Source organism: Rhinopithecus roxellana, chromosome 4 (genome assembly GCF_007565055.1).
Source record: "Rhinopithecus roxellana isolate Shanxi Qingling chromosome 4, ASM756505v1, whole genome shotgun sequence".
NCBI classification, from domain to species: Eukaryota; Metazoa; Chordata; class Mammalia; order Primates; family Cercopithecidae; genus Rhinopithecus; species Rhinopithecus roxellana.
The window spans coordinates 54,403,150-54,415,839 of NC_044552.1; positions in this window are offsets into that span (position 1 = coordinate 54,403,150).

The window sequence follows — 12,690 nt, forward strand, 5'->3', positions numbered from 1 at the left end:
GTCTTTAGGGAGAACATAATCACTGCTCTTCATATCAAGAATCCTAGCAACTCCCTTGCAAATGGAATCAAATCCTAGAAATTTACCATAATTGGCATATAAGTAAAATCTATGAGCAAGATCTACTTTGGAACAATGTGAAGAGAGTAAACACATCCCCACTAAAACAAGTCTTGAAGAGTTAAAGCACACACATACACTATCAAATAATTTCAAAGCAGGAAATTTCTAAACTCTCCATGGTTACTGAAAACGGGCATGGACTTATATGCCAATTATGTTTCGGATACAGGGATCTCCTATCAGAAGATTAGAGTCTACTGGCAGATGCTAATGTCGTACCTAGTCAAGAACAATTGGTAAATTGATGTTAATAACATAAAATATAACATTATATATTGTATATATTGTGTTATTACAATGCTATATAACGTTATGTATTATGTTAATAAATAACATAATACCAAGAACAGTACTGAACATTTTTTAAAAGATTGATGTTAATAATATAATATATAATTTAACAGAGAAATTAAATGAAAGCAATTCATAAGTTACATATACTTTATTCAAAAATTTTGTTCCACAGCTACACCAGAAAACATAACGAAATTCTCAGATACATACAGCCTCTTTTTTATAAATAAACTAATTTAATTCTCACAATCCCTTTATAAAATCTGTATTAGATTGGTGCAAAAGGAATTGCATTTTTTGTCATTACTTTCAAGGCCAAAAACCGCAATTAATTTTGCACCAATCTAAAACTATAATTATCCTCATTTATACCAGAGAAAATTAAAGCAGACAGTTAGCCATTGGTAATATAATTAGGAAGAGGCTCAGCCAGAGATAACACATGGGACTGTGGATAAAGTTTTTCCTTTGTTCCTACAGCAAAGAAGGCATTTGAATGTCCATGAAAGTAATTAACTTCTGATGATTCTTGTACACTTCATGTTTCTGGCATTTTGCCTGGAACATCTATTCTCATAAACCTCAGACTTAAGTCAGGGGATTTCAGCATGTCATAGAGGACAATATACTAAATTTGGAGATAAGAATATAGTTCCAACTTCTATTTATTAGCTATGTGATCTTGAGGTCTTTTTACTTTTCTAAGCCTATAGAATGGAGATAGTAACAGTTTTCTCTAACAGATATTAAAAATTCAAGTGATATAACATATGCAAAGGTGCTTTGTAAACTGTAAAGTGTTAAGCAAATGTTAATAGGATCTATTTCTGGCCTTCTCATTTCATCTATACACTTTCAGTACTTTCAGCATCTCTTCATTTCCTCAAATATGGCATGTATAATATCGGACCCACCCAGTCATTTATTCAGTACATTTGTATTAATGGCCAATATATGTAGCACAATCTAAGGGAATCAGAAAAGACTTTTCTAAATAAAAATATTATTTGAGTTTAAATCTGAAGGAATTAGAGGTAGCCAAACTAGATATGAGGAAGCTAGCCATGAAGCTACAAGGAGAGAGAGTGAGGGACAGAGTAACCTAGGTGGAGGGTCCAGAAAGTACAAAGTCCCTGGAGTGGGAATAAACTTTTACTGAGAAATGTTAGGAAATCCAGTGTTGTTGCAACATCAATAGGGAGGAGGAGTGTGATTTGTTTGAGAAACACAAAGCGCAATTTGTAGAAAACAACCCTTCTGGAGCGTGGAGTTGCTAGAGGGAAAGTCTGAAAAACAAATTAAACAATAAAATAAAGTGGAACAATGGTTCCGTTGAAAGCTGGCTCATAACAAATCTTGAGAACCATGCATGTAAATATAGTAATCCCTTTTCATGAGTTTCCCTAGGCCAAGAGGTACCTTTCAAGCAGTAGAAGAAATAGGCACTTAAACTATCAAGAATGTCTGGAGACCCAACCCAAGATAGAAAAATGTTTTGAAATCTGGAAAACAGTACATGGTAATTGAATCCAAAAAATTCTCCAGCAGGCAGAAGAAAAATGTAATTAATCCATGTAAGAAAGAGACTTTCCAAGGCCAATATCACTTGAGTAAATAACATGATCTGACACTATATGAAAGGGTCAGTACTTGTTATTCACATGCAAAAAAATCTATAATTATAATTTGTTTTGTAAACCCAGGCAGGTTGTAAAATCTTTTCCTTTTGCTTAAGATTACATTGAAATTGACATGGGTCACTTTTATTTTTGTGTAACTTGGAAGAAATAGTAAAATCTCACGCTAGAAGTTATTTAACCTGATGGTTGAATTGTTCTCACTTTGTGAGTATCCTAGAAATAATAATAGCCTTTAAAAGGTAGTAATAAACAACGTTAGCTAATCTACAAGCTTCATTTTAAAGACGGATGAGATCTTTCTTCAATGAGGGACAAGAAATAGTTTTACAGCCCCAAGGATTGAATCATAAACTTTGGACACCAGTGAAGTATTAAAGCAAACATAAAAAGGTCACATATCAAAGAACAAAAACTCGGAGCCAACTGGAGAAACACCCAGATAAATCACTAAATGGATTTCTTTATTCCTTGAGCCTTAATTTAAAAGGAATTAACATTTGGCAAACAACTACATTACACGCTTAAGGGACAATGATTGAGCAAGACAAAGCAACCATCAGTTGACCTTTGAGAGAAAAACAAGATGAGCTCAAAGAAAGCAAATGCACAGGAGTATAGTCGTGCTCACCATGGATTTGAATCATTTTGGGGACACAGATGGTGATATTGTACAGAGTTGGACCCAAGCCCAGGAAAGAACAAACTTTCCAATTGTTACAAACCCAAGGTTATTGTGTGGAAATAAAGCTTTGGATTTACTTGTTCCAGTAGTGTAGCTCTAAATTCCTCAGAACTGGCATGAAAGAATAAATGCTGCAAGAACAATTCTCTTTCTTCTCTCTCATTCAATTACTAACCCAAGTTACATTCTCCAAATACCTTTGTATTAATTTATTTTTCTGTGTTTTTCTTTTTGATATTGCTGTCGTTGACAGTGTAAATCAACCTCCTCTCCATTCCAACATGTTCATTATTTCTTTCAAAGTACAGCTGAAAATTTATCATGTTCATGAATCCCTATCTGACTAATCTTAACCAACATTTTTAAAACTGTGTGTTCTTTCAAGTTAGCATTATCTGTTCATTCGATCAATATATATGCAGGAAAAGTACAAAGGACTGGAGATAAATATACGCAAAAACACATGAACCCAGAAGTCAAGAATATCACTGTTGAGAAGGAAGATGAACATACATTTCATCAATAGCCGAATTTTAAAAACTGAGTTAGAGATATATACAGAATAAAATGTGAGTATAGGAAAAGCATTCAAATATGCCTAGAGGAGCTAGGAAAGACCTTTATGAAAAAAAAATGTTAGTCAAGATGAGTTACAAGCAGTAAGTAAAAGTTTAGGGGAAAGAAAAGTAGGAAAAAGGAGTGATCTGGAAAGCAGATGCAACCAAATCATGAAGTATTTTGTAATATTCTGAAAAGCAGATTATATATTTTCAGAATGGATATTAAAAAATGAACCATAATGAGTACAACATAAATGCTGATCTAGCAAAACATTTTCAAGTTATAGCACTGGAGCAGGGTCCAGCAGGACGTTTCTGGGCCAATTTGAGACTTAGTGGTTGCTAGATTGTGGGACAGTTCATTTGGGTTCTGAAAGCAGAAGTCAGGCTGGTTCCAGAGGAGGGCAAGGAGAAGTTGAAGGGGTAAGGAGAGCAATAATTTGTCAAATGGTGTCTGGTATATACTGGTTAAATAAGAACTCTGTTATTTTCATCATTACATATTTTATTATTCATATTAATACAATATAGTGTATATTTTTGTGGTGTTTCCTTTTCCTTGTTAGAGTTGAAATCAAGGGGAAACAATCAATTTTAAACATGATAGAATGATCATTTATGCATCATTGCTCTGGCATCAGGAAGAAGAAAGAATGGAAGAAAGACAAAAACCGGAAAGAGTAAGAACTACAATAAGGGTATAATCTGGAGAATAACTGAGGGCCTGGCCCAATCTAGGACTGTGGTGCTTCAAATGTAAAAGATGAGCTGATACTAGCAATAACTTGGATCGACAATTTGTGTTCTAACTTGAAACGAATAGGGATAATTTGGAGCTAACAGTCTAGTATACATCCAAAACGTTTTGTCTGTCCTATATTTTGTATTTAAGACACGTACCCTAGTATTCCATTCGCACTAAAATGAAAGTATTTCTTGGTTTTCTGAGAAGTCCCTGGTGTGTGTGTGTGTGTGTCTGTGTGTGTGTGTGTGTGTGTGTGTGTATTTAGAGAGAGAGAGAGTTCTGTGACTATTTTTTAACAGTGTCTTCTTTCACTTTTAAAGTACCACAGATTAGATGGTCATTCTAACCAGCTTTGAAAAAGTTTCAAGTCGTTCAACGCCTGTTTGGCCTTCAAAAGAGTTCCCTGAATATAAGAATCATTTGGGAAGCTTACTGAAAATGTCAAAGTCTAAACTCCACTTCCAGAGATTCTGAGTCAGTAGATTTAGTACAAAACAAAACAAAACAACATAAAGCAAAACAAAAATCCACATGCTTAAAAAAAAAGGGTGGGCACCTTGCTGTTTTTTATTTACTTTTAGGAGCACTGCATTAATATATCCAAACGAGCTGCATACTCCCTCTTCTCTACACAGAAGTCAGAATAAATTACACATACCAAGTGCTTAGCAAATGCCATGTGGCTTATGCAGATGATCCCCAACTTATGATGATTCAACCTGGGTTTTTCAGGTTTTTCTAGGGTGGTGAAAAAATGATAGACATTCAGTAGAAACCATTCTTCAAATTTTGAGTTTTGATATTTTCTCAGGCTAGCTATATGTGGTAGGATACTCTCTTGTGATGCTGGAGGTGAGCCACAGCTCGCGGTCAGCCAGGCAATCACAGGGGTAAACAACCAATCTGTTTTTCATTCTCAGTACCGTATTCAATAAACTACATGAGTTAATCAGCATTTTATTATAAAACAGGCTTTGTGTTAGATGGTTTTGCCCAACTGTAGGCTAATGTAAGTCTTCTGAGCAAGTTTAACGTAGGCCAGGTTAAACTATCATGTTAGATAGGCTGGGCATATGCAATGCTTTGGAAGTTTGTTCCCACTGAACTTCATGTTGAAATTTGAGCCTCAATATTACAAGTGGGGCCTAATGCGAGATGTTTGGGTTATGAGAGTGGATCACTCCTTTGGAGGTGAGTGAGTTTTCATTCTTCTAGTTCCCGAGAGAGTCTGTTGTTAAGAAGAGCCCAGCACTTCCTACCACCTTGTTCTCTTGCTGTGTAATCTCTACACATGCCAGCCCCCCTTCACCTTCTGCCGTGAGTGAAAGCAGCCTACAACCCTCACCTGGTGTAGATGTCTAATCCTATACTTTCCAGTCATCACCATTGTGAGCCAAATAATCCTTTTATTCTTCGTAAATTGCCCAGCTTCTGATATTTTGTAATAATCACATAATATGAACTAAGGGAATTGGTACCAAGAAGTGAGCTGTTGCTATAAAGATAGCTGAAAATGTGGAAGCAGCTTTGGAACCGGGCAATGAGCAGACATTGGAAGAGTTAGATCAGTTTAAAAAAAGAAAAAGAAAAAGAGTAAAAAAATAACAGAAAAAGTTTGGAACATCTTAAAAATTGTTTAAGTGATTATGAACAAAACAATGACAGAAACCTAAACAGTAAAGACCATTCTAAGGAGGTCTCAGATGTAAATGAGAATTTCCTGGGAAGTGGAGCAAAAGTCACCCTTATCACATCATAGCAAAGAACTTGACTGCATTGTGTCCATGCCCTATGGCTTTGTAGAATGCTAAACTTAAGAGTAATGACTTAGGCTATCTGGCAGAAGAAATTTCTAAGCAGCAAAGTTTTCAGAGGATGTATAGGAAAGCCTGGGTACTCAAGCAGACGTATGACATAGGACGATAGCCACCACAAAGTGTTCCGTTCTGGGCAATGCCTAGTGAGGCTGCAGAAGTGGAGCCACCGTCTGGACCCCAAAAGAGTGGAGCAACTGACAGTATGCACTTCATCCTGAAAAAGCCACATGAATTCAACTTCAACTTGTGAGGGCAGCTGCATGAGCTGCACGAGCTGCACACCAGAAAAGTCATGAGATGGGACTGAGCAAGACTTTGGGAGCTCACCTGTGTGCCCAGGATGAAGAACATAAAGTCAAAAGAGATTATTTTGGAGCTTTCAGACTTAATGTCTGCCCTGCTTGGTTTTGAACTTGCAAGAAATCCTTTCTTTTGGCTGATTTCTCCTTTTAAGAGTGAGAATGTTTACCCACTGCCTGTACAACCATTATATTCTGAAAGTAAATAACTTATTTTTAATTTTACAGTCTCATGGCTCTCAACTCTCATGGGAATGTGGTAGCAGGAGATTGAGGAAAAGGATTTACAGAGTCAAGTCATGGAGGCCCAGGGGAAGGCAAATCCCAGGGAGGAGGAGAAGGAGGCCAGCTACAATGAGTTCCATTGACAGGGAACAATGTACTTGTGCAAAGGAAACAAGGTGAAAAGTCTATTTGACCAAAAATGATCAAAGTTGCTTCTAGATAAAATAAGGTAGTTCATATTGGAGAGAAGTAAAATGCTTTGTTTTACTCTTCACTTCTCAGGCATTGTAGCGGAAGGCGAAAGGAAAGCCAGACGCTTCCAAGCTTCTCTCTGGCCTGTGCATGGGCCCATTATTGGGATCATGAGTGGCTAAGTTAGCACAAAGCATTTGAATACAATGCTGGAGGGAGCTGAGATGCTCTGTATTATAAAGTGAGAATGTTTCCAGAGTTTCTGGAAAGAAGTCAGAGAGGAGTGAATTATATGGGCCACTGACACCAGAGGCAGGAAGCAAGTTGGTAAAAAAATAATAATAAATAAAAACAAATAAATGATAAAAAATAAAAAAAAGAAGTCAACCTTTTACAGTTAATATGAAGCTTTTAAAGCACAACCTCAGAATTCTTTGACACTCTACCAATTGAGAGGCAAGGTCTATGTCTTCTTTCCTTGAATCTGGGGTCTGTGACTGCTTGACCAATAGAATATGATAGAAGTGATGCTGCTCTGATTTCCAGGCCCAGGTCTTATGATATAGGCTGGCATTAGCCAGTCAGTCACGTGGTACACCATATTGGGAGTAGATCCTCCAGCCCTAGTCAAGCTGCCAAGGGATACTCATATACAGCAGAGAGAAGCCATCGCTGCTGACCTCAGTCCAAACTGAAGATGTGTAGCAAAATACCTAATTAGTGTTTATTTAAAACGCATGGAAAACAAAGAAATAACTTATCTGGTTTCTAGTCTTTATTTATGAGCTAGATATCAAGAGCAGTTTCCTAGCTAGAGCTGGAGAAATTATGTGCCTTCAAGTGAGAAAATTAATAACAATAATTACATGACCACATTTCTACTGAGGCCTACTTTGATGACGTGTTTTGAACATAACTATTAACAAAAGAAAATGATACTATTTGGAGAAACAAATGTTCTGATAGCACTTATATTTGTGTATTCATACAGGGAGATATAACCAAAGATCTTTTTCAGCATCAATTATCTTCATATTGATCCCAATAAAACTTTAAGATGAAAGCATTAGGGAGGTAAAGTAAAAGAAATATACCTGAGCAACCAAGAGCTAGAGTATAATTGCAGCTTAGGGATCAGAAAGAAATTGTGGAGATAAAAAATTTAAAGCAATTAATTGAGCTATAAAGAAAATATAATCTTGCCTGAGATGTGTTTATCTTTCATCTTAGGAAACAATTTGGCTTTTTACAATTGCTCTCAATAAAGAAATATAAGCTTATGTCACCAAGGTTTACTGCCTAAAACAAATTATTCCCATTTGTAATGCCACCACTAATATTTAAAGATTTGTAATCTGATTGGTTTTTTAAAAAATGCAACAGTATATTATTGTCCAAAAAGTTCTCAACATTTTCAGTATAATAATGACTCTTTTAATTTGACATTTGAATTTTTTAGGAACTAATCATGAGCGATCATGATGTGTGAAATGACAGACGGAATATACCCAAGTGCTTTTTGTCAAATATTTTAATTTACAGGTAAAACTCTCATTGGATACATAAAAGATACTACTGATAATTACATCAATTTCAATTTATATAAATCAACTAGACAGAAGTTAAATGTATGCTACAAATACAAAAATTGAAAATGGTAGTTTATTTTTATGATAAATGTCTTTTCCTTAACATGTTAAATAAGGAAGCAAAGAAGAATTAGAACAGAAAGCAAAAGTTATTTAATTCTCATCATTAAAGTGAGAGTTGTTATTATTTGGAAGATACAATGCTTTTTTGTGGTCAAGGATACTGAGCACGTCTTGTTAGGTAACATTAATCAAAGACTACATTCATACTTCTAAACCTGGCCTTAAAGAGAATAGCAATAATATAATACCTGTACAAGCTGGCTGCCCAGTCACAATCCTCTTCATAGAAAAATATTGCCAAAGTTAACAAAACACTACCAAAAATATTACTCGCAAACTATTCACCATTTATTTCTGATTTTTTATGTTGTATTTATGCATAGACACTGCTCTGTTTATTTCCCAAGAGCAAAATATGTCATCAATAGAAATTATGTCACAGGATAAATTATGCCACTGCCCACAGGATTCTCAAACTTCCTCCTCAAATAGCAAAATATGTCTTCCTTCTTTCTAATTTTTCAGCAACAATAAAGATATAATCTCTGCCAATTATGCACACACATGCATGCGTGCACACACACACACACACACACATACACGAACACACACAATTGTCCTAGATATTTGAAGATAATACAGTGGATGGTATTAATTTCTGTGTATCTAACTATTTGTTGAACAATCAATTCTAGTGATGCTTATATCCATACTCAGATTATGGACACAGTCCTGTCATGTATGTCAAAGTTTACAGAAAAACAGAGAAAATTGATTCTTATTTGTCAGAAATCAGGACTTCAGTTTTGGATTGTCTTTCAGATGCTTCATTCCCAAGACCTTATTATTTGCAGCAATGGTTCAGTGCTTAGATTTTAAAACTTTTATCTAAAGCGTTGAGCAAAAACACAACTCTAATTATGAAAATTTATGAAATGATAGTGTCACATATGACCTTATACAAAACAAACCACAGCAAGTTAGTCTTTAACAGATGGCAGACTGGATCAGGTGCCTAAGAGCCACCTACCGGATCACATCCCAAAGCTTCAACACCAAAAATACCTGCTAACATAAACCCCTGTGAAACCAAAGACAAGAAAGAAGTCAACTACAAATTAAAAAAAGACCCTGTACAAAGCCTTAGCCCCGTGAAAACATCCAGCAAAGGAGTCTATAGACTGCACTCAATCTACACCACAATTAAAGGAACACCCCTACACAGATATGAGAAAGAACCAATGCAAGAACTCTGGCAACTCAAAAGACCAGACTCTGTGTGTGTGTGTATACATATATATATGCATATACATATATACACACATATGTATGTGTATATATACATGTATATATGTATATATATGTATATATGTACACACACACATACATACTATATATATATATACACACACACACACTCTGATCATTATGTGTCTTGGGGATAATCTTAGTTATTTAATACCAAAATAGTTATTTTATTTATTTATTTATTTATTTATTTATTTATTTATTTATTTATTTTTGAGATGGAGTTTCCCTCCATCCTCCAGGCTGGAGTGCAGTGGCACAATCTTGGCTCACTGCAACCTCTGTCTTCTGGGTTCAACCAATTCTGTCTCAGCCTCCCTAGTAGCTAGGACTACAGGCATGTGCCAGCACTTCTGGCTAATTTTAGTATTTTCAGTAGAGAAGGGGTTTCACCATGTTGGTCAGGCTGGTCTCGAACTCCTGACCTCAGGTGATCCGCCCGCCTCTGCCTCCCAAAGTGCTGGGATTGCAGGCATGAGCCACCACCCCCAGCCAGGCCAGAGTATCTTATGTCCTCCAAACTATCACACTAGTTCTCCATCAAGGATTCTTAACTAGACTGAGTTGGCTGAAAGGACAGAAATAAAATTTAGAATATGGATAGAAGTGAAGATCACCAAGACTCAGGAGAACTGCAAAATCCAATAAAAGCAAACTAAGGGCTGGGCGTGGTGGCTTATGCCTGTAATCCCAGCACTTTGGGAGGTTGAGGCAGGAGGATCACCTGAGGTCAAGAGTTTGAGACCAGCCTGGCATGTGAAAAACACACTAGAAGAATTTCACAATGCCCTCACAATAGTAACAGCTGAATAGACCAAGCTAAGGAAAGAATCTTGAAACATGAAGACAGGCTTTCTGAAATACGACAGTCAGATAAAAATAAAGAAAAAAAATGAAAAGCAATAAACAAAACCTCTGAGAAGTATAATATTATATAAAGAGGCAAAATATATGAATCCCTGGCATCTCTGAAAGGAACAGGGAGAAAGCAAACAACTTGTAAAATGTATTTCAGGACCTTGTCCTTGATAACTTCCCCAACCTCAATAGAGGCAACAGTCAAATTCAGGAAATAACAGAGGACTCCTGCAAGATTCTACACAAGAAAATTATCCCCAAGAGAGATAATCATCAGAGTCTCCAAGGTCAAAATGAAAGAAGGGATGTTAAAGGCAGCTAGAGAGAAAGGGCAGGTCACCTACAAAGGGAGCCCAACCAGGTTAACAGCAGACCTCTCAGTAGAAACCCTATAAGACAGAAGAGATTATGGGCATATATTCAACATTCTTCATTTTTTTATTTTTTAGATGGAGTCTCAATCTGTCGCAAGGCTGAAGTGCAGTGGTGCAATCTTGGCTCACTGCAACCTCTACCTCCTGGGTTCAAGCAACTCTCTTGCCTCACCATCCCAGGTAGCTGGGACTACAGATGCACACCACCACACCCAGCTATTTTTTGTATTTTTAGTAGAGACAGGGTTTCACTATGTTGGCCAGAATGGTCTTGATCTCTTGACCTTGTGATCTGCTCATCTCGGCCTCCCAAAGTGCTGGGATTACAGGCATGAGCCGCCATGCCTGGCCTCAACATTCTTAAAGAAAAAATTTTTAACCAAGAATTTTCTATCTAGCCAAATTATGCTTCCTAAACAAACGAGAAATGATCCTTTTCAGATAAGCAAACACTGAGGGAGTTTGTTGCCACCAGACCTGCCTTACAAGGTATCTTGAAAAAAACACTAAATATGGAAAGGAAATATGGTTACTAGTCAAAACAAAAATACACTCAAGTACTTAGATCAGTGACACTATAAAGCAGCCACACAAACAAGCTGGCATAATAATGAACTAACAACACAATGACAAGATCAAATGTACACATATCAATACTAACATGGAACGTAAACAGGCTAAGTGTTCCCATTTAAAAGGCTCAGAATGGAAGCTGGATAAAAAAAAAAAAAAGCAGGACCCAATGATGTGCTGTTTTCAAGAGACCCATCTCACATGCAATGACGGTCATTTCAAAATAAAGGGTTGGAGGAAAATCTACCAAGCAAACGAAAATCAGAAAAAAAGTGAGAATTGCAATCCTAATTTCAGGCAATACATACTTTAAACCAAAAAAGATTTAAACAGATAAAAAAGGCATTATATTGTGGTAAAGTGTTCAATTGAACAAGAAGCGCTAACTATCCAAAATGTATATGCATCAACACAGGAGGACCCGAACTCATAAAGCAAGTTTCTGAAGACTTAAAAAGAGACTTAGACTTCCACACAATAATGGTGGAAGATGTTAACACCCCACCGACGATATTAGATAGATAATTGAGGCAGAAAATTAATGACAATATTCAGGACCTGAACTCAACATTGGACCAAATGAATCTGCTGAACCTTTACAGAACACTCTACCCCAAAACAACAGAATATACATTTTTCTCATCACCGTAATGCACATACTCTGAAATTCACCACCTAATAATACATAAAACAATCCTCAGCAAATACAAAACAATCAAAATTATACCAAAGACTCTTAGACCACAGTACAATAAAAATAGAAATCAAGACTAAGAAAAATCACAGAACAAGATGCAATTACATGGAAATTAAACAACCTGCTCTTGAATTACTCTTGGATGAATAATGAAATTAAGGCGCAAATCAAGAAGTTCCTTGAAAACAATGAGAACAAAGATACAACATACTAGAATCTCTGGGACACACCCCAAGGAATTATTAGGAGGGATATTTATAACACTAAATGTCCACATCAAAAAGTTAGAAATAAATCAATTTAACAACCTAACATGACAACCAAAAGAACCACAGAATCAAGAGCAAACCAACACCCAGCTACTAGAAGACAAGAAATAATCAAAACCAGAGCTGAACTGAATGAGATTGAGACACAGAAAACCATTCAAAAGATCAACAAATTCAGAAGTTGGGTTTTTGAAAAAATTAATAAAGTAAATAAGCTTCTAGTTAGACTAATAAAGAAAAAAGAAGGAAGATCCAAATAAGCACCATTAGAGATGACAAAATGGTTGTTAACACTGACCCCACAGAAATACAAATAACCATCAGAGACTAATATGAACATCTCTGTGCACACACCAGGAAATCTTAAAGGGATGGATAAATT